Genomic DNA, 27,256 nt, shown 5'->3' with positions numbered 1-27,256 from the left:
AAGGGAATGGCGACCCACTCTAGCATTCTTGCCTGGAAAATCACATGGACAGAGGAGCCTGGTGGGCTACAGTCCATAGGGTCACAAAGAGTCAGACATGACTGAAGCTACTAAACACACACACATACACATACACATGACCCAGAATGGTAGAAGTTATGCCTGAACATCAGAGAATACAGAGGGCAGAGCAAGCAAATGACATAGGGATTTGGAAAGAGATTCACTGTTTTGTTGTTTAGTCTGTTAGTTGTGTCCTATACTTTGCAATCCAAGGACTGTAGCCCACCAGCCTCCTCTATCCCTGGGGTTTCCTAGGCAACAATACTGGAATGGATTGACATTTCCCTCTCCAGGGATCTTCCTGACCCAGGGATCGAACCCACATCTCCTGTGTCTCCTTCATTACAGATGGATTCTTTACTTGCTGAGCCATTGGGGAAGCCTCAAGTATAGTGATTATTTTCTCTGAATAAAATCACTGTGGGAGGCAGAATGTTTCCTTATAAATAACAATAAAGAAATGGAGTCTCAGAAATTAAATAGTTACATCATTGGAAACTGCCTAGTATACCCAGCTTCTGATTCCCCAGACTAGCTTCTTATTCTGTCACATGTCTTCTGCCTTTGTACAGGTATAGACTGTCAATTTATAACTGAAATCAGTCTGGGGACCATGATGGAAGGAAAGGAAGCATAGGCTCCTATCACTGCCTTCATTGAATAATTGCTTATTCAATGCTATATCCTGTTCCATGTTCCCCAGAGAAAAAAGGAAAAGACAAAAAGGATAGTATCTTATTCATCTTATGGGTGACAGACAGTAGGCACTATGAGTACAGAGTTTGGGATTGTAGCCCAGATTCTTTTTACATTAAAATTTTTTAATTAATATATGAATACATACTCATTATAAGAAAATAAGCTACTGAAAAGATATATACAATAAGAAAGTTACTATCTTTTCTCCATTAAAAAATGGGTAATATTACATAGTGCAGATGAAACATGATTTAAACCATTGAGCTCAACAAACAATGCGGTAATGGACATTCTCACACATTTGTCTTTGTGTATATGTACAAGTATTTTGGTAGATTTCTAGAAGTAGAATTTCAGGGTCAAATAATAAGTTCATAAGTAACATTGATAAATAATATTGTATTGCCTCCTGAAAAGCTGTATCAATTTATGATACCATTCCTATGACACTGTGAACACTAGATTTTGACAGTCTTTAAAACTTCCCTCAGTGTAGTCTTGTCTTTCACAGCAAATTTTCCTGAGACCTTTAGCAATGTTTTTATCTTGTAAGAAAAATCTATAAAATGGGTTTATAAATCATATTTCAGGAGAGTAATGAAACCCAAAGAGGAAATGAACATGAAGTGGGGTTATTGCATATTTTCATGGAAGCTCAGGCTAGAATCACTTTCACAAATGTGGCCTAAAGCAGTATTTTCAATAATTCAGAGATGAAATTCTTCCTCTTGCAAGTTGTTCATGGGATATCTGAAAATGTTGGTGCTATGTGAGGACAGTCATGAATGGGATACCATAGTTTGCTCTGAAAGTTAATTTAGAAGTTTTCTATGCTGCAGACAATCCTGACATTCTACTTTCACACAGAGGAGGAAGCAGGGGTAATGGATGCTGTTTACATGGGCCACTGCTTTGGATTTTTCATGGAGGGACGTTTTTGGTTCTGACTCTTGATGTGACAAATGAGACTGTGGCTCTAGCCCATTCTCTGACTTGGGTGGATTCAGGGAATTCTTTGTTGTTGCTCATTGAAAAGGCTAATACAGGAGAGTTTCTTTTCATGTTAACCAATCGATAGTTATTTATGGAGCATCTCTTTTGTGATCGATCTTGTGCTAGCTGTGGAAATTAAAGGAAAAGTTAGCAAACAATCCCTGCCCCAGACTGTGTTGCACAGAAGAGTTAGCCAGCTCTTTAATGTTTGCTAGAATGGCCGGTACAGTTTAGAGCTGTTCTCCGCTCTCCTCCCTCTGGTGTTCCCATTGTTACCACTGTAGTTTAAATATGGATTTTCTTAAGTTGGTCAACTCTGTTTGCAGTTTCCTTATACTCTAAAATATATACCTTGCTACAATAATATTAGTCTTTATGTAACTTCTGTTTAAAAGGCTTCAGTTATCCACAGGTTAAAGTCCAAATTCTTAGCAGCTTTAATTAAAGGGTCTTCAGTATCTGATTCTCACCACACTTTCTAGTTTTTACCTTTATTATCTTTGTCCTCCAGTGTGTTATTCTTTCTATGTTACATTTCTTGCAGTTCTACCAACACTTTCCCCTCATTTTTCTGGAGAGTGCTTACCTCAAGGCTCATCAAAAAACTGTCACTTTCATGAAGACTTTTAAAAAATGTTTTCACTTCTTACATTGTAACCAATAATCACATCAGTATCTGGTGATATGGTGCACACAGAGTAGTATTATACATAAGTAGCCTGAGCTTGTGTGTGTACATGTGCTTGTACTTGAACAAATGATGTGTTTAGATGTGACAATATCATCATCCCAAGAATTCCAAGCAGTATAATTTAAAATATATTTAAAATAAACCTAAATACTATTCATAGAAATCACTAACTGTAGTGCACACAAATGCTTAGCAAGCAGTTGGGCTGGCTTCACGAACCAGAAGCCAGTCTTGGCGGGCATTTCTATGGACAGTAACCACGTTGCCCCTGACACAGTTCCCAAGTTGTATTAGAAAGGGTTTGTGGAAAAATAAGTGTCCATAAAAGAAGAGAAGCTGAAGACAAAGGAGAAAAGGAAAGGTATACCCATTTGAATGCAGAGTTCCAAAGAATAGCAATGAGAGATAAGAGAGCCTTCCTCAGTGATCAGTGCAAAGAAATAGAGGAAAACAGTAGAATGGGAAAGACTAGAGATTTCTTCAAGAAAATTAGAGATACAAAAGGAACATTTCATGCAAAGATGGCCACAATAAAGGGCAGAAATGTTATGGACCTAACAGAAGAAGATATTAAGAATACATAGAAGAATTGTACAAAAAATATCTTCATGGCCCAGATAACCATGATGGTGTGATCACTCACCTAAAGCCATACATCCTGGAATGCAAAGTCAAGTGGGCCTTAGGAAGCATCACTATGAACAACGCTAGTGGAAGTGATGGAATTCCAGTTGAGCTATTTCAAATCCTAAAAGATGATACTGTGAAAGTGCTACACTCAATATGCCAGCAAATTTGGAAAACTCAGCAGTGGCCACAGGACTCATAAAGGTCCTTTTTCATTCAAATCTCAAAGAAAGGCAATGTCAAAGAATGTTCAAAGTACTGCACAATTGCACTCATCTCATGTTAGCAAAGTAACACTCAAAATTCTCCAAGCAAGGTTTCAACAGAACATGAACTGTGAACTTCTGCTGGATTTAGAAAAGGCAGGGGAGCCAGAGATCAAATTGCCAACATCTGTTGGATTATTGAAAAAGCTAGAGAGTTCCAGAAAAACATTTACTTCTGTTTTATTGGCTATGCACAGAGATCTAACCATGGTGTTCAGGTGTAAGGAGATGTTGGTAAATTTGTGTGTGGAAGCTTAAAAAATAGTTTGCTAAGGGAAGAAGGGTAGCATAAAATATGCCAGAGATGTAGAACTGGGGGACTATTGTGACTCAAAAGGCAGAGTATGAAGTGACCTATTTAGCTAGGAAACAACAAGCAGTGCTCGGGATGATAGCAGAAATCAGGGAGTGGTCACAGGGGCTAGGGAGTTGATAGGGAAGATGATCATGAAAGGAGGGAAAGGTTTTCTTTACTCTGATCTGCTTACAGTTCCTAACTGGGTCTGAAAATTAAACTGATAAGGACAGATTTACAAGAACAAAAGCATGAACATTTATAATATATGTTTTACATTAACACAAGAGACTTCATAAGGAAATGAAGACCCAAAGAAATGGTTAAACATGTGTGTTTTATGTTAGGTTTGAGGAATAGTGGAAAGTTGTAAAAAGATATAATAGGGCAAAGTGTATGAGCAAGTGTAATACACTCAGGGAAACTTAGCAAGGCCTGTTTGTTCAGATTTTTCTCTGTATCCCTTTGTCTTCAGACAAAAGTATCTACTAAAGAAAAAGTAAAGAACACATATGTTGAAATTTATGTTTTATTTGGGGACCTTACTATGACTATGGCCTGGGAGAAAGCCTTTCAGATATCTCTCAGGAACTATTCCAAAGAAGTAAGTGAGGAGTCAGGATATATAGGAATTTTTGTTGAAAACAAAACTGACATTGGAAAAGGCCTGATGCTGGGAAAGACGAGGCCAAGAGGAGAAGGAGGTGACAGAGAATGAGATGTTTGGATAGCATCACCAACTCAATGGACAGGAGTTTAAGCAAACTGCAGGAGACAGTGAAAGGCAGAGAAGCCTGGCCTTCTGCAGTCCATGGTGTCACAAAGAGTCCAACACAATTTAGTGACTAATCAACAACAAGAACAATGACAAAATACAGAAATCTCAACTTCATTTAGTTCTTTTCCTTGTGTGAGAAGATATAAGAATCGGGGTTCACTGAAATTATTCCTTTGATGTTCATCTTAACTATCTAGGGCCAGTATCCTGTTTTTATAACTTATGGGAATATAATCATAACAATTTTTTTCCACTGATGAATTCTGCAACAGAAATAATATTAACTTATCGACCTTCAGTAAACCTAGGTATAATACAGATAACATAATATTGATGACTCCAAAGACACATCCTAACCGTATGTGCATGTCAAGTCGCTTCAGTTGTGTCTGACTCTTTGCAACCCTATGGACTGTAAACCACCAGGCTCCTCCGTCCATGGGATCCTCCAGGAAGAATACTGGAGTGAGTGGGTCGTCATTACCTTCTCCAGGGGATCTTCTCAACCCAAGGTTCGAACCCGTGTTTCTTATGTCTCTGGTGTTGGCAGGCATGCTCTTTATCACTAGCCAAACTGGGAAATCGAGCTGAAGTCTAAGCTAAGTTTAATACCAAATATAAATTTCCAGATCATGTAAACCTGAAATTCATTCTGGCCAGTTTATAATTATTAATATTTTATTTGTAAGTGTTTATTTCTTTATTTAAGTCAATTAAATAAAGCTGTTTTATAATTTAATTCAAAACTAAAATTAAAAATAATTTACATCTATCTGAATGTAGAGCCATATCATATGTATAACGTTCATGCAGACATAAAACATACATAACTAGAGATCTTGTAGCTTCACTTAAAACTTAAATATTATAATATAAATACTTAATACTAGTTTATAAATAACATGGGAATAAGTTATATTCATTTGCTCAGATGACTAAACACTTTATTACTTGTGGGAAAGTCTTTTAAGTTTTCTGCTTGTCCTTGATAAACTCTTAAAGAGGTATTGAATTAGATTTTGGGTGAGGGACCCTTACCAGGGTTTCTACTTAAAAAGTCCCACCTCTCTTTATTTCCTTTTGTTTCAGGTTGGAACAGATTTAGCTAATTAGGTTTAGATTTAGCTAAATCTCAGGTATTGTGAGTGATATTTATATTTCTGATACGTAGAGATTTGCAAGACAAGACAAATGCTTTTAATTCCCCAAATAAATGATTTGCTGACTAAATAAGATTAAAAGATTGATCTGCTCACCTACATTTTCTTTAATTTGTTCTTTTGCATCAGTGAGAAGATTTGCAACTAAACTAAAAATCAACAGTTCTAGATTCTAGAACCTTAGGGTTCAATTTATCACGCCTTCAAAACTTAGTGGGCTTCCCTGATAGCTCAGTTGGTAAAGAATCAGCATGCAATACAGGAGACCCTGGTTCAATTCCTGAGTTGGGAAGATCCACTGGAGAAGGGACAGGCTGCCCACTCCAGTTTTCTGGCCTGGAGAATTCCATGAACTGTATAGTCCATTAGGATGCAAAGAGTTGGACACGACTTAGCGACATTCACTTTCAACACATAGCAAAAGTCATTCCATAGAGGCCCTCTTTCTGGAGGTGCAGAAAAATCTTTATTTTGTTTTATCATTCCTGAATATTAGCTCCCAGGTTGTATTTCATGTTTTGGGGCTTATTTGAACCTATTGTTTTCCTTTGTTGCTCAGTTAAGTTATGCCCTACTCTTTGTGACCCCATGGACTGCAGCATACCAGACTTCCCTATAGTTTACATTTTCCCAGATTTTGCTCAAACTCATGTCCATTGAGTTTATGATACCATTCAACCATCTCATCCTTTGTTGCCACCTTCTCCTCCTGCCCTAAGTTTTTCCTAGTATCAGGGTATATTCAGAGAATTGGCCTTTTACATCAAGTAGGCAAAGTAATGGAACTTCAGCTTCAGCATCTGTCCTTCCAGTGAATATTCAGTGTTGATTTCATATTGGATTGATGGGCTTGATCACCTTGCTGTCCAAGGGATTCTCAAGAGACTTCTCCAGCACCACAATTTGAGAGCATCAGTTATTCAATGCTCAGTTTTCTTTATGGCCCAACTATCACATCCTTACATGACTACTAAAACAAAACAAAACAAAACAAAACAAAACAAAACAAAACACAGCTTTGGCTAAACAGACATTTGTCAGCCAAGTGATGTCTCTGCTTTTTAATACTCTGTCTAGGTTTGTCATATCTTTTCTTCCCAGGTGGCTGTTCAGTTGCTCAGTGGTGTCCAACTGTTGGTGACCCCATTGAATGCAGTAATCCAGGCTAAACTGTCCTTCGCTATCTCCCAGAATTTGAACAAATTCACGTCCAAACTTATATCAAAAAGATATAACACTGAAAGACGAACTCCCCAGGTTGGTTCAGTTCAGTCGCTCAGTTGTGTCTGACTCTTTGTGACCCCATGAATTGCAGCACGCCAGGCTTCCCTGTCCATCAGCAACTCCCGGAGTTCACTCACACTCACGTCCATTGAGTCGGTGATGCCATCCAGCCATCTCATCCTCTTGTCGTCCCCTTTTCCTCCTGCCCCCAATCCCTCCCAGCATCAGAGTCTTTTCCAAAGAGTCAACTCTTCGCATGAGGTGGCCAAAGTACTGGAGTTTCAGCTTCAGCATCATTCCTTCCAAAGAACACCCAGGACTGATCTCCTTTAGAATGGACTGGTTGGATCTCCTTGGTAGATGCCCAATATGCTACTGAGAAGAATGGAGAAATAGCTCCAGAAAGAATGAAGAGGTAGAGCAAAAACAAAACTTAATGCCCAGTTGTGGATGTGACTGGTAATGAAAGAAAAGTCCAACGCTGTAAAGAACAATATTGCATTAGTTCAGTTCAGTCTCTAAGTCGTATCTGACTCTTTGCAGCCCCATGAATCACAGCAGGCCAGGCCTCCCTGTCCATCACCAACTCCTGGAGTTCACTCAAACTCATGTCCATCCAGTCAGTGATGACATCCAGCCATCTCATCCTCTGTCGTCCCATTCTCCTCCTGACCCCAATCCCTCTGAGCCTCAGGGTCTTTTCCAATGAGTCAACTCTTCACATGAGGTGGCCAAAGTATTGGAGTTTCAGCTTCAGCGTCAGTCCTTCCAATGAACACCCAGGACTGATCTCCTTCAGAATGGACTGGTTGGATCTCCTTGCAGTCCAAGGGACTCTCAAGAGTCTTCTCCAACACCACAGTTCAAAAGCATCAATTCTTTGGCGCTCAGCTTTCTTTTTAGTCCAACACTCACATCTATACATGACCACTGGAAAAATCATAGCTGACTAGACGAACCTTTGTTGGCAAAGTAATATCTCTGCTTTTTAATATTCTGTCTAGGTTGGTCATAACTTTTGTTCCAAAGAGCAAGGGTCTCTTAATATCATGGCTTTGGTCACCATTTGCAGTGATTTTGTAGCTCAAAAATAGAAAGGCTCTCAATGTTTCCATTGTTTCCCTATCTATTTGCCTTGAAGTGATGGGACTGGATGCCATGATCTCAGTTTTCTGAATGTTGAGCTTTAAACCAACTTTTTCACTCTCCTCTTTCACTTTCATCAAGAGGTTCTTTAGTTCTTCTTCACTTTCTGCCATAAGGCTGGTGTCATCTGCGAATCTGAGTTTATTATTTCTCCCAGCAATCTGGTTTCCAGCTTGTCCTTCATCCAGCCCAGCATTTCTCATGATGTACTCTGTGTATAAGTTAAATAGGGTGACAATACCCAACCTTGATCTACTCCTTTCCCAATTTAAAACCAGTCTGTTGTTCCATGCCCAGTTGTAACTGCTGCTTCTTGACCTGAAAACAGATTTCTCAGGAGGCAGGTAAGGTGTCCTGGTATTGCCATCTCTTGAAGAAGTTTCTACAGTTTGTTGTGATCAACACTGTCAAACTTTGGCATAGTCAATAAAGCAGAAATAGATGTTTTTCTGGAACTCTCTTGCTTTTTCTATGATCCAATGCACATTGGCAATTTGTTCTGTGGTTCCTCTGGCTTTTCTAAATCCAGCTTGGACATTTAGAAGTTCATACTTCACATACTGTTGAAGCCTGGGTTGGAGAATTTTGAGCATTACTTTGCTAGCATGTGAGATGAGTGCAATTGTGAGGTAGTTTAAACATTCATTGACATTGCCTTTCTTTGGGATTGGAATGAAAACTTACAGTTTCCAGTACTGTGGCCACTGCTCAGTTTTCCAAATTTTCTGAGTATTGAGTGCAGCACTTTCACAGCATCATCGTTTAGAATTTGAAACAGCTCAACTGGAATTCCATTACCTCCACTAGCTTTTTTTTTTGTAGTGATGCTTTCTAAGGCTCACTCAAATTCACGTTCCAGGATATCTGGCTCTAGGTGAGTGATCACACCATCGTGGTTATCTGGGTTATGAATATATTTTTTTTAATATAGTTCTTCTGTATCTTCTTGCCACCTCTTCTTAATATCTTCTGCTTCTGTTAGGTCCATACCATTTCTGTCCTTTATTTTACCCATCTTTGCATGAAATGTTTCCTTCAGTTCAATTCAGTTCAGTGGCTCAGTTGTGTCTGACCCCATGGACTGTAGCATGCCAGGTTTCCCTGTCCATCATGAGCTCCTTGAGCTTGCTCAAACTCATGGTCATACAGTTGGTGATGCCATTCAACCATCTCATCCTCTGTTGTCCCCTTCTCCTGCCTTCACTCTTTCCCAGCATCAGGGTCTTTCCCAATGATTCAGTTATTTGCATTAGGTGGCCAAGTATTGGAGTTTCAGCTTCAGCATCAGTCCTTGATATATATAATTTTCTTGATGAGATCTTTAGTCTTTCCCATTCTATTGTTTTCTACTATGTCTTTGCATTAATCACTGATGAAGGCTTTCTTATCTCTCTTTGCTCTTCCTTGGAACTCTGCATTCAGATGAGTATATATCTCCTTTTCTCCTTGCTTTTAGCTTCTCTCTCTCTCTCTTTTTTTTTTAAATCAGCTATTTGTAAGGCTTCCTCAGACAACCATTTTTGGCTTTTTGCCAATATTTTTCTTGGGATAGTTGATCACTGCCTCCTGTACAATGTTTTGAACTTCCATCCATAGTTCTTCAGGCTCTCTACCAGATCTAATCCCTTGAATCTATTTGTCACTTCAACTGTAGAGTCATAAGGAATTTGATTTAGGTCACAACTGAATGGTCTAGTAGTTTTTCCTATTTTCTTTAAGTCTGAATTTGGCAATTCACCTTGCTTATTTAACTTATATGCAGAGTATATCATGTGAAATGACAGACTTCATGAAGCACAGGCTGGAATCAAGGTTGCACGGAGAAATATCAATAACCTCAGATACTCAGATGATACCGTTATGGCCTAAAGCAAATAAAAACTAAAGAGCCTCTTGATTATAGTGTAAAAGGAGAGTGAAAAAGTTGGCTCAAAGCTCAACATTCAAAAACCTAAGACCATGACATCCAGCCCCATCACTTCATGGCAAATAGATGGGGAAACAATGGAAACAGCAACAGACTTGAGCTTCAGAATCACTGCAGATGGTGATTGCAGCCATAAAATTAAAAGATGCTTGCTCCTTGGAAGAAAAGTTATGACCAAACTAGACAGCATATTAAAAGCAAACATTAGTTTATCAACAAAGTTGCGTATGGTCAAAGCTATGGCTTTTTCAGTAGTCATGTATGGATGTGAGAGTTGGACTGTGAAGAAAGCTGAACGCCAAAGAATTGATGCTTTTGAACTGTGGTGTTGGAGAAGACTCTTGAGAGTCCCTTGGGCTGCAAGGAGATCAAGCCAGTCAACCCTAAAGGAAATCAACCCTAAATATTCATTGGAAAAACTGATTCTGAAGCTGAAGTTCCAGTACTTTGGCCACCTGCTGCGAAGAACAGACTCATTTGAAAAGACCCTGATTCTGGGAAAGATTGAAGGCAGGAGGAGAAGCAGATGACCTAGGATGAGATGGAATGGTATCACTGACTCAGTGGACATGTGTTTAAGCAAGCTCCAGGAGATGGTGAAGGACAAGGGAAGCCTGGGGTGCTGCAGTCCATGGGGGTCACAAAGAGCCAGACATGACTGAACTGAACTGAATTGATGTCTTTTTTTGAGAAATATCTGTTTGGGTCTTTGACCACTTTTTGATTGGGTTGTTTGTTTTTCTGGTATTGTGTTGTATGAGCTGACTATATATTTTGGAAATGAACCCTTGGTTGGTTCTTTCATTTGTTATGTTGTTATTTTCTCCCATTCAGAGTTCTGCCTTTTCACAGTGTTTATGGTTTCCTTTGCTGTGTAAAAGCTTTTAAGTTTAATTAGGTTCCACTTGTTTATTTTTGGTTTTATTTCCATTATTCCAGGAGGTGGATCATAGAGGATTTTTCTAAGATTTATATGTTCTCTTCTATGTTCTGACTATGTGTTCTTCTAACTTTCATAGTTTCTGGTCTTACTTTTAGGTCTTTAATCCATTTTGAATTTATCTTTGTGTGTGGGATTAGGAAGTGTTCTGGTTTTATTCTTTTACACACAGTTGTGCAGTTCTCCCAGCACCACTTATTAAAGAGATTGTCCTTGCCCCATTGTATATGCTTGCCTCCTTTTTGAAAGATAGGGTGCCCACTGGTGTGTGTATTTATCTCTGGGCTTTCTGTCTTGCTCCATTGGTCTATATTTCTGTTTTTGTGCAAGTACTATATTGTCTGGAAGACTGTAGTTTTGTAGTATAGTATTTAATCAGGTAAGTTGATTCTTCCAGCTGCAATCTTCTTTTCCAAGATTGCTTTGGCTATTTGGGATTTTCTGTGTTTCCATACAAATTTGAGTTTTTTTTTTTTTTTTCCTAGTTCTGTGGGAAAAAAAAATGCAGTGGTAATTTGATAGACATTGCATTGAATCTGTAGATTGCCTTTGGTAATATAGTCATTTTCACAATATTGATTCTGCCAACCCAGGAGCATGGAATATCTCTCCATCTGTTTATGTCATCTTTGATTTATTTCATCAGTGTCTTATAGTTTTCTGTATACAAAACTTTTGTCTCTTAGCTAGGTTTATTCCTAGGTTTGTTTTTTTAAATTGACGGATATTTGCTTTACAGAATTTTGTTGTTTTCTGTCAAACCTCAGCATGAATCAGTCATAGGTATATGTTTATCCCTTCCCTCTTGAACCTGCCTCCCATCTCCCTCCCATCCCACCCCTCTAAGTTGATACAGAACCCCTGTTTGAATTTCCTGGGTTTCTATTTTACATATGGTAATATAAGTTTCCATGTTATTCTCTCCATACATCTCACCCTTTCCTCCTCTCTCCCCATGTCCATATGTCTATAACCTATGTCTGCTTCTCCATTGCTGCCCTGCAAATAAATTCTTCGGTACCATCTTTCCAGATTCCATATATTTATGTTAGTATTCCATATTTATCTTTCTCTTTCTGACTTACTTCACTCTGTATAAAAGGCTGTATGTTCATCTTAGGTTCATATTCTGTTTTTTTTCCTTTAATTTGCATTTATGATTTTTCATTGTTAGTGTATAGGAATGCAAGTGATTTCTGTGTCTTGATTTTGTATCTTGCAACTTTACTAAATTCACTGATTAGCTCTAGTAATTTTCTGATAATATCTTTAGGGTTTTCAACGTATGCTGCTGCTGCTGCTGCTGCTAAGTTGCTTCAGTCATGTCCGACTCTGTGCAACCCCATAGACAGCAGCCCACTAGGCTCCTCTGTCCCTGGGATTCTCCAGGCAAGAACACTGGAGTGGGTTGCCATTTCCTTCTCCAATGCATGAAAGTGAAAAGTGAAAGTGAAATCGCTTAGTCGTGCCCAACTCTTAGTGATCCCATGGACTGGAGCCTATGAGGCTCCTCCGTCCATCGGATTTTCCAGGCAAGAGTACTGGGGTGGGGTGCCATTGCCTTCTCCATTTCAATGTATAGTGTCATGTCATCTGTAACAGTGAGATTTTTATTGCATCTTTTCCAATCTGGATTCCTTTTCTTTCTTTCTTTCTTTTTTTTTTTTCTCTCTGCCATAGCTAAAACTTCCAAAACTATGTTGAATAATGGTGAGAATGGGCACCCTTTTATTATTCCTGATCTTAGAGGGGATTCTTTCAAATTCTCACAAGTAAGAATAATGTTTGCTGTGGGTTTGTTGTACATGGTCATTATTATGTTAAGGTAGGTTCCTTCTATGACCACTTTGTGAAGAGTTTTATCATAAATGGGTATTGAATTTTGTCAAAAGATTTTTCTGCCTCTATTGAGATGATTATATGGTTTTTATCTTTCAATTTGTTAATATGATGTATCAAACAGATTGATTTATGTGTATTGAAGAAATCTTACATTCCTGAGATACACCTGACTTGATTATGGTGTATGATCTTTTCAATGTGCTGTTGAAATCAATTTGCTGAAATTTTTTTGAGGATTTCACATCTGTGTTCATCAGTTATATTGACCTGAAATTTTCTTTTTTTGTGTGTGTTGCCTTTGTCTGGTTTTCGTGTCAGGGTGGTGATGGCTCCCTAGAATGAGTTTGGAACTGTTCCTTCCTCTGCCAATGTTTTTGGTAAATGTTTCAGAAGGATAGGCATTAGCTCTTCTCCAAATATTTGGTAGAATTCACTTGTGAAGCCGTCTTGCCCTGGGCTTTTTTTTTTTTTAATCACATTTGTAATTTCATTGTTTGTAATTGGGTTGTTCATAATTTCTATTTCTTTCTGATTTATTCTTGGAAGGTTGAACTTTTCTAAAAATATGTTCGTGTCCTCTAGGTTGTCCTTTTTATTAACAGATAGTTGCTTGTAATAGTCTCTTACAATCCTTTGTATTTCTGTGTTGTCTGTTGTAACCTCTCCTTTCTCATTCCTAATTTGTTTGATTTTTCTCCCCCCTCCCCCCCCCTTTTTTTCTTTATGAGTTTGGCTAATGGTTTGTCATTTTGTTTATTTTCTCAAATAACCAGTTTTCAGTTTTTTAACCTTGTAATTGTTTCCTTCATTTCTTTTTAATTTATTTCTGCTCTGAACTTTATGACTTCTTTCCTTCTACTAACTTTGGGGGTTTTTGTTCTTCTATTTCCAGCTGTTTTAGGTGTACAGTTAGGTTGTCTATTTGATTACTGTTTCTTGAGGTAGAATTGTAATGCTGTAAACTTCCCTCATAGAACTGCTTCTCATAGGTTTTGGTTGTTGTGTTTTTGTTGTCATTTGTCTCTAGGAAATTTTTGATTTCCCTTATTTCTTCAATAATATTTTCATTACTTAGAAATGTATTGTTTAATCCCTATGTGATTGTATATTTTACATTTTCTTCCTATATTGATATCTACTCTTATAGTGCTTTGGTCAGAAAACATGCTTGATATGATTTCAATTTTCTTAACTTTACTGAGGCTTGATTTGTGACCCAAGACATGGTCTATCCTGGAGAATGTTCCATGTGCACTTGAGAAGAAAGTGTATTCTTCTGCATTTGGGTGGAAAGTCCTGAAGATATCAATCATGTCCATCTGATCTAATATGTCATTTAAGGTTTGTGTTTCCTAATTACTTTTCTGTTTTGATGATCTGTCCATTGGTGTAAATGTGGTACTAAAGTCCCCCATCATTATTGTGTTAGTGTCAGTTTCCCCTTTTATGTTTGTTAGTGCTTGCCTTTTGTATTGAGGTGTTCTTATGCTTGGTGCATATATATTTACAATTATTACATCTTCTTCTTGGATTGATCCCTTGCTCATTATGTACTATCCTTCTTATCTACTGTAATATTCTTTATTTAATAGTCTATTTTGTCTGGAATGAGAATGGCCTTTCTGGCTTTCCTTTGATTTCCATTTGCATGGAATATCTTTTTCCATTCTTTTACTTTCAGCCTGCATGTGTCTCTCGTAGTGGGTAGATCTGAAGTGGGTCTCTTGTAGACAGCATGTATATGGGATCTTGTTTTTGTATCCATTTAGCCAGTCTGTATCTTTTGGGTGGAGCATTTGATCCATTTACATTTAAAGTAATTATTCATATGTATGATTCTGTTACCATTTTCTTATTTGTTTGGGGTTTGTTTTGAGATCTTTTTCTTCTCTTGTGTTTTCTGCCTAGCAGTTCAGTTCAGTTCAGTCACTCAGTCGTGTCCGACTCTTTGCGACCCCATGAATTGCAGCACGCCAGGCTTCCCTGTTCATCGCCAACTCCCGGAGTTTACTCAAACACATGTCCATCGAGTTGGTGATGCCATCTAGCCACATCAACCTCTGTCATCCCCTTCTCCGCCTACCCCCAATCCCTCCAAGCACTAGAATCTTTTCCAATGAGTCAACTCTTCGCATGAGGTGGCCAGAGTACTGGAGTTTCAGCTTTAGCATCAGTCCTTCCAATGAACAGTCAGGACTGATCTCCTTTAGAATGGACTGGTTGGAACTCCTTGCAGTCCAAGGGGCTTTCAAGAGTCTTCTCGAACACCACAGTTCAAAAGCATCAATTCTTTGGTGCTCAGCTTTCTTCACAGTCCAACTCTCACATCCATACATGACCACTGGAAAAACCATAGCCTTGACTAGACGGACCTTTGTTGGCAAAGTAATGTCTCTGCTTTTGAATATGCCATCTAGGTCGGTCATAACTTTCCTTCCAAGGAGTAAGCATCTTTTAATTTCATGGCTGCAGTCAACATCTGCAGTGATTTTGGAGCCCCCCTAAAATAAACTCTGACACAGTTTCCACTGTTTCCCCATCTATTTCCCATGAACTGATGGGACCAGATGCCATGATCCTAGTTCTCTGAATGTTGAGCTTTAAGCCAACATTTTCACTCTCCTCTTTCATTTTCATCAAGATGCTCTTTAGTTCTTCTTCCCTTTCTGCCATAAGGGTGGTGTCATCTGCATATCTGAGGTGATCAATATTTCTCCCAGCAATCTTGAATCCAGCTTGTGCTTCTTCCAGCCCAGCATTTCTCATGATGTACTCTGCATATAAGTTAAATAAGCAGGGTGACAATATACAGCCTTGATGTACTCCTTTTCCTATTTGGAACCAGTTTGTTGTTCCATGTCCAGTTCCAACTGTTGCCTCCTGACCTGCATACAGGTTTCTCAAGAGACAGGTCAGGTGCTCTGGTATGCCCATCTCTTGAAGTATTTTCCACAGTTTATTGTGATCCACACAGTCAAAGGCTTTGGCATAGTCAATAAAGCAGAAATAGATGTTTTTCTGGAACTCTTTTGCTTTTTCGATGATTCAGTGGATGTTGGCAATTTGATCTCTGGTTCCTCTGCCTTTTCTAAAACCAGCTTGAACATCTGGAATTTCACGGTTCATGTATTGCTGAAGCCTGGCTTGGAGACTTTTGAGCATTACTTTACTAGCATGTGAGATGAATGCAATTGTGCGGTAGTTTGAGCATTCTTTGGCATTGCCTTTCTTTGGGATTGGAATGAAAACTGACCTTTTCCAGTCCTGTGGCCACTGCTGAGTTTTCCAAATTCACTGACATATTGAGCACAGCACTTTCACAGCATCATCTTTTAGGATTTGAAATAGCTCAACTGGAATTCCGTCACCTCCACTAGTGGTAGTCATGTCTATTTCTGCAGCCCTGTGGAAGAGGCCTCTCAGCACATCCGCATAGCCGCCAGCCCCCTACCTGTCCCTAGGATCTTTGCTGGACCCTCTGCCCCCAGATCACTTCCTCTACTGCAGGCTGAATCTTAATACTCACTTCTCTCAGTTCCATGTGCCCACACTCCTGGGGTGGATGCTTGTGTGCCACTTTTCCTGGCTCCCTGTCCCCTCTTTCTGGGCCAGACTGTCACTTCTAGCTGCTTCTCTCAGCTCCTAGTCCCAGCCTCTGCTTGATGGAGGCTTATGTGCTGCTTTCCTCAGCTTCTTGTCCTCTCCTTCTGGACAGGCTGGGGCTTGTAGCCACTTTGCTTCCCTCCCCACCCACACCCTCTGGTCTTGGCTGAGGTTTGTGAGCTACTTATGGACTGAGAAGTGCTGTTCCAGAGCTTTCTCTGTATATCACCTTCTGAGTCCCCACTGTTGCAGTGTAGTCTGAGGCTCCACAACTACCCCTTGGTCCCGCATGTGAGAGGGTTTCCTAGTGCCCACAACCTTTTCCTCCTTCATTACTCCCTCCCTGTTTGTGCACAAACTTGCTTTCTGAAGTCTGCTGTATTTTTTTTTTTAACGTCCTTATCTTTGTCCTATATCATTTGAGGAAGATTAGCTTACCTTTTTGGATTCCTGGGTTTTCTTCTGTCATTTAGAAATAGCTCTGTTGGAATTATTCTGTATTTTGATGAGTCTTTGGTATATTTGTGGGCAGGCAAGCGAGTTCCGTCTCTTATTCCTCTGCCAGCTTCTCCCACAAATCAATCTTAGTGTTTTGAATGTTAAGTTTTAAGCCAACTTTTTCACCCTCCCCTTTCACCTTCATCAAGAGGCTCTTTTAGTTCCTCCTCTTCACTTTCTGCCATTAAAGTGGTATAATCTTCATAACTGAGGTTGTTGATATTTCTCCCAACAATCTTGATTCCAGCTCGCAAGTCATCTGTCCAGCATTTCACATGATGTACTATACATAGTTAAATAAGCAGGATGATAATATAAAGCCATGATGTACTCCTTTCCCCATTGTGAATAAGTCCACTGTTCCATGTCCGATTCTAACTGATGCTTCTTGACCTGCATACAGGTTTCTCAGGAGGCAGGTAAGGTGGTCTGGTGGTCCCACCTCTTGAAGAATTTTCCAGTTTGCTGTGATCCACTCAAAGGCTTTAGCGTGGTCAATGAGGCAAAACTAGGTATTTTTCTGGAATTCCCTTGTGTTTTCTATGATCCAACAGATGTTGGCAATTTGATTTCTGGTTCCTCTGCCTTTTCTAAATCCAGCTTATACATCTGGAAATTCCCAGCTGAATTGTTGAAGCCTATCTTGAAAGATTTTGAACATTGCTTTGCTAGCACGTGAAATGAGTGCAATCGTGAAGTAGTTTGAACTTTCCTTGGCATTGCCCTTCTTTGGGATTGAAATGAAAACTGACTTTTCCCAGTCCTTTGGCCACTGTTAGTTTTGCAAATTTGTTGACATATTGAGTGCAGCACTTCCACAGTGTCATTTTTTAGGACCACCTCCACTTACTTTGTTCATAGTAATGCTTCCTAAGGCCCACTTGACTTCACACTCCAGGATGTATGGCTCTAGGTGAGTGACCATACCATTATGGTTATCTGGGTCATTAAGACATTTTTTGTATAGCTCTTCTGTGTATTCTTGCCACCTCTTCTTAGTCTCGTCTGCTTCTGATAGGTCCTTGCTTTTTCTGTCCTTTATTATGACCATCTTTGCATGAAATATTCCCTTGGTATGTCTAATTTTCTAGAAGAGATCTCTAATCTTTCTATCTCTATCCCATTCTATTGTTTTCCTCTATTTTTTGCATCATTCACTTAAGAAGGCTTTCTTATCTCTTCTTGCTATTTTCTGGAACTCTGCATTCAGTTGTGTGTATCTTTCTTTTTTTCCTTTTCTTTTTGCTTCTCTTCATTTCTCAGCTATTTGTAAGGCCTCTTCAGACAACCACTTTGCATTTCTTTTTCTTTGGAATAATTTTGGTCACCATCTCCTGCATGTTACGAATCTCTGTCCATAGTTCTTCAGGCCTCTGATCTAATCCCATGAATCTATTCATCACCTCCACTGTATCATAAGGGATTTGGTTTGTATCATACCTGAATGGCCTAGTGGTTTTTCCTACTTTCTTCCACTTAATCATGAATTTTACAGTAAGGCTCTCAGGGTCTGAGCCACAGTCAGCTCCAGGTCTTATTTTTTTCTGACTGTATAAAGCTTCTCCATCTTTGGCTGTGAAGAATATAATCAGTCAGATTTCGGTGTTGACCAGTTGGTGATGTCTATGCGTAGAGTCATCTCTTGTGTTATTGGAAATGGATGACCATACCATGACCAATGCATTCTCTTGGCAGAACTTTGTTAGCCTTTGTCCTGCTTCATTTTATACTCAAGGCCAATCTTGTCTTACTCTAGGTATCTCTTGACTTCCTACTTTTGCATTCCAATCCTGTATAATGAAAAGGACATCTTTTTTTTTCGGTGTTAGTTCTAGAAGTTCTTGTAGGTCTTCATAGACCTGTACAGCTCCAGCTTTTTTGGCATTAGTGTTTGGGGCATAGACATGGATTACTGTGTTGTTGAATGCTTTGCCTTGGAAATGAACTGACATCATTCTGATCATTCTTTTAGTATATTGAATTAACATTTCCTGAGGGGCAGATTTATATACTCTGTCTTATAATACCAGGCACACAAACATTCCCCAGTGAGCTATGTCTATTTCACAGTATAATTAGGCAAAAATGATATAGCCATCTTACAAAAAGTCCATTTAAATATACCAATGTTTATAGACTTTAATCTCAATTCTATCAACCTTTATACCTTTAACTTTCCTTCCCTTTAGAACCTCCTCATCATGGCTTCATGTTAAGAAGTCCCAGAATATTTCCTTTGTATTCCCCCACCATTTTATCTATTTTTTGTATAAATGCTTTGGGGTCCTCAGTGAGGGTTTGAGCCAAGGAACCCAGGCCTTTTGCTAAATCTTTCAAGTTGTTTAATTGGCCTAACTGTTTCCCCAAACCACTTCTGGTTAGGTACTTTAGTATAATTTTCTTCCAGCTTAACATATGTAGATTTTATATATATATATAATGTCTTTTATGTAATTGACTATATATATATAATGTCAAATTATATATATACAGAAACACATATAATGGGATACATAGAGCAGACTTGTTTGAGGTCCTTTAATGTTATGGGTTGATAAGGGAATCCCTTTAGCCCATCCAACCTTATGTAGTATTCCATCAAAACCTTTTGTTTTACTCCTGTTAATATCGGTTTTATTCATTTCATTTCTTAATAATTATCTAAAGATTTCTATCCAGTTGGCATGAGTCTCTAAAATTTTTACCTTTTTGGGAAGACGTTTCTTGATTTTTCCCTCAGCTTTTTCTTCAGTTCAGTTCAGTTCAGTTCAGTCTCTCAGTCGTGTCCAACTCTTTGCGACCCCATGAATCGCAGCACACCAGGCCTCCCTGTCCATCACCAACTCCCGGAGTTCACTCAGACTCACGTCCATCGAGTCAGTGATGCCATCCAGCCATCTCATCCTCTGTCATCCCCTTCTCCTTCCCCCAATCCCTCTCAGCATCAGAGTCTTTTCCAATGAGTCAACTCTTCGCATGAGGTGGCCAAAGTACTGGAGTTTCAGCTTTAGCATCATTCCTTCCAAAGAAATCCCAGGGCTGATCTCCTTCAGAATGGACTGGTTGGATCTCCTTGCAGTCCAAGGGACTCTCAAGAGTCTTCTCCAACACCACAGTTTAAAAGCATCAATTCTTTGGTGCTCAGCTTTCTTCACAGTCCAACTCTCACATCCATACATGACCACTGGAAAAACCAGTCAACCTAATTAACAATCTAATGTTTTATTATGATGTGTAAAACCCATTGAGGGAAACGATGATCACAAATAAGCCTTCTCAATCCATGTTTCATTTGCTTGTTTTAAACTAAGAGAGTTCATATATATATATATATATATCCACACTCTATTACTATTTTGGTTTTTTAATAAGTACCAATAAAACAGTTTTTAATAATGTGTATGTGTGTTCAGTCTCTCAGTCATGTCTGACTCTTTGTGACTCCACAGACTGTAAGCCTTCCAGGCTACTCTGTCCATGGGATTTTTCAGGCAAGATACTAGAGTGGGTTCCCATTTCTTCATCTAGGGGAATCTTCCTGACCCAAGAATTGAACCCGCATCTCCTGCTTTGTCAGGCAAATTCTTTACAAATGAGCCACCAGAGAAGCCTGTTAACAATGAGAGTTCTCTAAAAATTTACCAATTTAAAAGTTTCTCTAATTTAAAGGATTTGTCTGGCTATTGGTGAGTAGTATCTTAATAGTAAATCAAACCAAGAAGACACAAGAGGTGTTCCCACAAGATAGTATGAAGAATATAGCCTTCACAAGATCTATCAATATAAAATTTATTCCCCCAAACTCTCTTCTTTGTGTCTTTCAACTAAGAATAAACCACTGAGTTGTTGCAGGAAGGGGACCAAGACTGGGCTCTTATCTATCACTCAGAAATGAATTGTCCATGGAGATATACATGCTGATGCAGCTAGAGACTTTATTGGTACTGCTAAAAATCTTAGATCCTTGTCTACTGATGTCAAATGGAAATACACAGACAGAGTTTGGAGAAAATAGAAAATAGTAGCTTTATTTTCTTGGCAAAAAGGAAACACAGTAGACTAAATCCTTAAGAACTGTACCCCATTTCTTGGGGAACTATGGGGTGTTTTATAAGTGAAATGCATAGTCCAGAGTAAATGATGAGGATCAAAGTGGTGAAGGATTTGCATTTTTCTCCTGCTTGCATTATCATAAAAGTCACTGCTGGCATCAGGCAGGAGTGGGTCCAACAGCTCAGTAATTGGGTCCACTCATTTCTGAGTTATTGGCCTTTGAGCTTCTTTCTGAAATGCAAGCAGCTATAAGGGGTGATATGCTATAAAAGAGTGCAGGGAGAGTAAATACCTGGTTCAGGAGGTAATTTACACAGTAGTAGAGGGTGATAGGTAAGCTTTGTGAAGGATAGACATTACAGACTAGTAACAGTTAAAGTAAAACTAGGATTGCTTAGCTCTTCTTTCAGGACAGTTTATGTTTCTTCTCTAGCCTGTTCATTGTTCCTTTTATTTTCCTAGTTTTTTTTTTTTTTTTTTTTAAAGCTCATTTTTATTTTTGTTGCCGCACTGGGAAGGGGTGCCCAGGCAGAAAGCAGCAGAGTAAGTGAATCTAGGAACTGCTTTGCCAAGTGGCTTGCAAGTTTTATCATAATGGGATTAGTTTCCAGATTGTCTCTGGACAATCATTCTGACTCAGGATCCTTCCTGATGGTGCACACATCATGCAGTCAAGATGGATTCCAGTGAGGATTCTGGAAGGTTGGTAGGACATATGGACTGGCATTTCATCTCTCATTTTGCATGCATATGTGCTCAGTCATTTATGACTCTTTGCAACCCCATGGACTAGCCCACCAGGCTTCTCTGTCCATGGAATTTTCCAGGCACGAATACTGGATTGGCTTGCCATTTCCTGCTCCATGGGATCTCCCCAACCAAGGTGCCCTGCATTGGCAGGTAGATTCTTACCACTGAGCCACCTGGGAAGCCCCTCTCTCATTTTGACCTTTCTCAAATTCTTCTAGTTTGTGGTAGGTTTTTAGTTCTATGTTCCTTACCAGGACTCGAGTCATAAGATAAATCATTCAAGTGATTGCTATCTTACCTGGCCAGAGAGGGAAGTTTTGGTCAGTGGTTCCCCCAACAGAATGTCTTTAAACTGAACAAAATCTTTCCAGTGTCTTTCAACTGAGGAAAACCCAAGCAGCTCTTCTTGAAAGTATGTTTCAAGGAAAATCACTCCTCAAAAGAGTAGTTTAACATAACCAAATAAAATTTAGGATTATCTGCCAGTAATGGGAGATCCAAGACCCAGAAGACACTCACCCAAATGAGTGGACTATCCACTATCCAAGAAGGTGGACAGGCACAAGAAGCCTCTGCTGGTACCAAAGGTCTGGTTCCTTGTAGAGTTCAGCTGAAGGAGAAAAGTCTGCTCTGTGTCTCTATGTTGGCCACCAAAACAATTCACCAGACAACAAAGTGTAATCTTAAAGTTGAGAGTTATGTTTATTCCTGGACTTTACTGAGGGCCATAGCCCAGCTTCTCAGATACCTCTGAGGAATTCTTCCAAAGATGTACGGGAGATATCAGGATATATAGGAATTTACTGGGGAAAAAAAAAAGTCAAATATGAAATTAATACTGCTAATCAAAACAATAAACATCTCAACTTCATAATTTTAGTGGTTTTTTTTGCATAGGAAGATCCAAGATCCTGGGCTCATTGAAATTATTCTTTTGATATGCATCTTAACTAGGACTAGTAGTAAAGCTAACGCAGGAGACACAAGAGATGTGGGTTTTATCCCTGGGTCAGAGGATCCCCTGGAGTAGGGCATGGCACTCTACTCCAGAATTATTGCTTGGAAAATTTCATGGATAGAGGAGCCTAGTGGGCTAGAGTTCATGGGGCCACAAAAAGCTGGATATGACTGGGCAACTGAGCAAAATGTTCACAAATTGTCATTGGTCAAAGCATCTTAACTATCTAGGGCCAGTATCCTGTTTTTCTCCATCTTAAATATACATGAACCGTAAACTTCCAGATGTTCAAGCTGGTTTTAGAAAAGGCAGAGGAACCAGAGATCAAATTGTCAACATCTGCTGGATCATGGAAAAAGCAAAGGAGTTCCAGAAAAACATCTATTTCTGCTTTATTGAATATGCCAAAGCCTTTGACTGTGTGGATCACAAGAACTGTGGAAAATTCTGAAAGAGATGGGAATACCAGACCACCTGACCTGCCTCTTGAGAAACCTGTATGCAAATCAGGAAGCAACAGTTAGAACTGGACATGGAACAACAGACTGGTTCCAAATAGGAAAAGGAGTATATCAAGGCTGTATATTGTCACCCTGCTTATTTAACTTATATGCAGAGTACATCATGGGAAACCCTGGGCTGGAGGAAGCACAAGCTGGAATCAAGATTGCCGGGAGAAATATCAATAACCTCAGATATGCAGATGACACCAACCTTGTGGCAGAAAGTGAAGAGGAACTAAAAAGCCTCTTGATGAAAGTGAAAGAGGAGAGTGAAAAAGTGACCTTGGTATAGGGCTCCATACTTATCATTCTTGGGGGTACAGAGGACAGTTCTACTGTTATTGTCAGCCACATTCCCTATAATTAATTCTCTAATCCCTCTCTTTGAAAGTGTATCGTTATGGTCTTTGCAAACCAGGACCTGGGGACGAGAGTCAATGAAGAGAAAGCAACGAAAAGAAGGATGCAGGGGAACCAAGTCTCGAGTGAAACAAGGATGCTTTATTTTAGGCAGCATGTGCTTATATATTGTTATACAAGGAAGCTTTAGGCAGAAAATAAAGTTGAGCAAAAACACCGAAACCAGATTCATAACTACAGTAACTAAGGAAATAACAATCGTCTTATGGCCATAACAACAGTAACTAGGGGAATAACGTCACGGGGCCAGAAGACAATCCATATCTTGAGAAATAGGAACATGACTAAGTAGTTTTACAGAAAAGTAAAAGGTTATTGAAAGGAATCCATGTATGCGTTTTGTCTCATGACCTCAGTCCTGAGAACTGCCTGCAGCTCAGCTTGTTCCTGTTTTCCAGGAACTGATAAGGAACAGAGGGCCTTTGAGAAACAGAAAACAACATATAGGATTCCTTAAAATTAAACGTTCCCTGACAGTGTATCAAGGATTTTTTTAAGATTCTTTTATGACTGACTTGGGGATCTTCTAATATGTTAGACACTACCCCAACTCCCAGCCCATCTAGGGGATTGCTCTACAATTCATGAAACATTCTGACCTTTTACATTTTATTAGGATCTGGATAACCAAGTTTAATTCTTAGATTTGAAAACCACTGGGGTAAAAATCAACTTTTTAATTACAACTGTGCTTTGACACGTGAATGAATTCTCACTGCAGGAATGCTTTTGAAAAGATATCTGGATCATTATGATTGATATATGGATGGAGCTTATCAGCAAGCTACTTCCTTCAGATGTTAATAGAAGAACACCTCTGTCTGAGAATCACTGCCAATAGTTGAAATAATCAGATGTTGCAAAGATGTCAGCTATGAAAAAATGAACTCCTGAGTGTGGCAGGAGACAGCATGTGACCTTTATGTTTGTACTGTGTGATCATGATCATCAAAGCTCTCTCTTCTATTGTAAAACAGAAGAAACTTGGCCTCAAAGCTATGAGATTAGATATAAGCAACAAGGAAAATATTTTTAGAAACCCAAACATTTGACAGCTAAACAGTATGCTACTAAACAACCATTGGATCATTGAAGAAATCAAAGAAGAAAAAAAATATACCTAGAGGCAAATGAAAATGAAAGCACAATGGTCCAAAACTTATGGTATGCAGAAAAAGCAGTTCTAAGAGGGAAGTTTAGAACAATACAATCTTACCTCAAGAAACAAGAAAAATCTCAAATAAACCACCTTACCTTACACTAAAACAACCAGAGAAAGAACAAACAAAACCTAAAGTCAGTAGAAGGAAAGAAATCATAAAGATCGGAGCAGAAATAAATGAACAAGAAACAAAGAAAACAATGACAAAGATCAAGGAAACTAAAAACTGGTTCTTTGGAAAGATAAACAAAACTGATAAACCTTTAGCCAGACTCATCAAGAAATAAGGGAGAGGACTCAAATCAGTAAAATTAGAAACGAAAAAAGAGAAGTTACAACTGACCTCACCAAAGTACCAATAATCATAAGAGATTGCAATGAACAACTGTATAACAATAAAATGGGCAACCTCAAAGCAATTCATAGAAAGGTACAATCTCCCTAGACTGAAGTAGGAAGAAAAGAAAATATGTACAGATCAAACACAAACACTGAAATTGAAATCTTGACTAAAAATCTCCCAACAAACAAAACTCCAGGACTTGAAGACTTCAAAGGTGAATTTTACTGAACATTTAGAGAAAGAGTTAGTGCCTATTCTTCTGAAACTGTTTCAAAATGTCACAGAGGAAGGACAACTTCCCAATTCATTTTATGAGGCCACCATCACCCTGACACCAAAACCAGTCCACACACAAAAAAAATTACAGGCCAATATCACTAATGAACATAGATGCAAAAATCTTCAACAAAATACCACTATTCCATACCTAGGAATATATTAGAAAGATCACACACCATGATCAAGTGAGACTCATCCCAAGGATGCTTCAATATATACAAATCAATAAATGTGATATACCATATCAACAAATTTAAGAATAAAAACCATATGATCATTTCAATAGATACAGAAAAAGCTTTTAATAAAATATAGAGCCCATTGATGGAAAAAAAAAAAAAAAAGCTCTTCGGAAAATGAGCAAAGAGGGTACATTAGTTCAGTTTAGTTCAATCTCTCAGTCGTGTCCAACTCTGTGACCCCAGGCATGCCAGGCCTCCCTGTCCATCACCATCTCCCGGAGTTCACTCAAACTCAGAGACTCTCAAGAGTCTTATCCAACACCACAGTTCAAAAGCATCAATTCTTCGGCACTCAGCTTTCTTCACAGTTCAACTCTCACTTCCATACATGACCACTGGAAAAACCATAGCCTTGACTAAAGAGACCTTTGTTGGCAAAGTAATGTCTCTGCTTTTCAATATGCTATATAGGTTGGTCAAAACTTTTCTTCCAAGGAGTAAACGTCTTTTAATTTCATGGCTGCAGTCACCATCTGCAGTGATTTTGGAGCCCAAAAAGATAAAGTCTGACACTGTTTCCACTGTTTCTCCAACTATTTCCCATGAAGTGATGGGACCAGATGCCATGATCTTCGTTTTCTGAATGTTGAGCTTTAAGCCACCTTTTTCACTCTCCTCTTTCACTTTCATCAAGAGGCTTTTGAGTTGCTCTTCACTTTCTGCCATAAGGGTGGTGTCATCTGCATATCTGAGGTTATTGATATTTCTCCCGGCAATCTTGATTCCAGCTTGTGCTTCCTCCAGCCCAGGGTTTCCCATGATGTACTCTGCGTATAAGTTAAATGAGCAGGGTGACAATATACAGCCTTGATGTATTCCTTTTCCTATTTGGAACCAGTCTGTTGTTCCATGTCCAGTTCTAACTGTTGCTTCCTGACTTGCATACAGGTTTCTCAAGAGGTAGGTCAGGTGGTCTGGTATTCCCATCTCTTTCAGAATTTTCCACAGTTTATTGTGATCCACACAGTCAAAGGCTTTGGCATAGTCAATAAAGCAGAAATAGATGTTTTTCTGGAACTCTTTTGCTTTTTTCCATGATCCAGTGGATGTTGGCAATTTGATCTCTGGTTCCTCTGCCTTTCTAGAACCAGCTTGAACATCTGGAAGTTCACAGTTCATGTATTGCTGAGGTCTGGCTTGGAGAATTTTGAGCATTACTTTACAGGCGTGTGAGATGAGTGCAATTGTGCAGTAGTTTGAGCATTCTTTGTCATTGCCTTTCTTTGGGATTGGAATGAAAACTGACCTTTTCCAGTCCTGTGGCCACTGCTCAGTTTTCCAAAGTTGCTGGCATATTGAGTGCAGCACTTTCAACAGCATCCTCTTTCAGGCTTTGAAATGGCTTAACTGGAATGCCATCACCTCTTCTAGCTTTGTTTGTAGTGATGTTTTCTAAGGCCCACTTGTCTTCACATTCCAGGATGTCTGGCTCTAGATGAGTGATCATACCATCGTGATTATCTTGGTCATGAAGATATTTTTTGTACAGGTCTTCTGTGTATTCTTGTCACCTCTTCTTAATATCTTCTGCTTCTGTTAGGTCCATACCATTTCTGTCCTTTATCAAGTCCATCTTTGCATGAAATATTCCCTTAGTATCTCTGATTTTCTTGAAGAGATCTCTAGTCTTTCCCATTCTGTTGTTTTCCTCTATTTCTTTGCATCGATCGCTGAGGAAGGCTTTCTTATCTCTTCTTACTATTCTTTGGAACTCTGCATTCAGATGCTTATATCTTTTTTTCTCTCCTTTGCTTTTCACTTCTCTTCTTTTCACAGCTGTTTGTAAGGCCTCCC

This window comes from Bos grunniens, chromosome 24, assembly GCF_055505025.1.
Source record: "Bos grunniens cultivar Pamir isolate PY7600 chromosome 24, Bosgru_T2T1.0, whole genome shotgun sequence".
NCBI lineage: Eukaryota > Metazoa > Chordata > Mammalia > Artiodactyla > Bovidae > Bos > Bos grunniens.
This window is presented reverse-complemented; position numbering follows the sequence as displayed.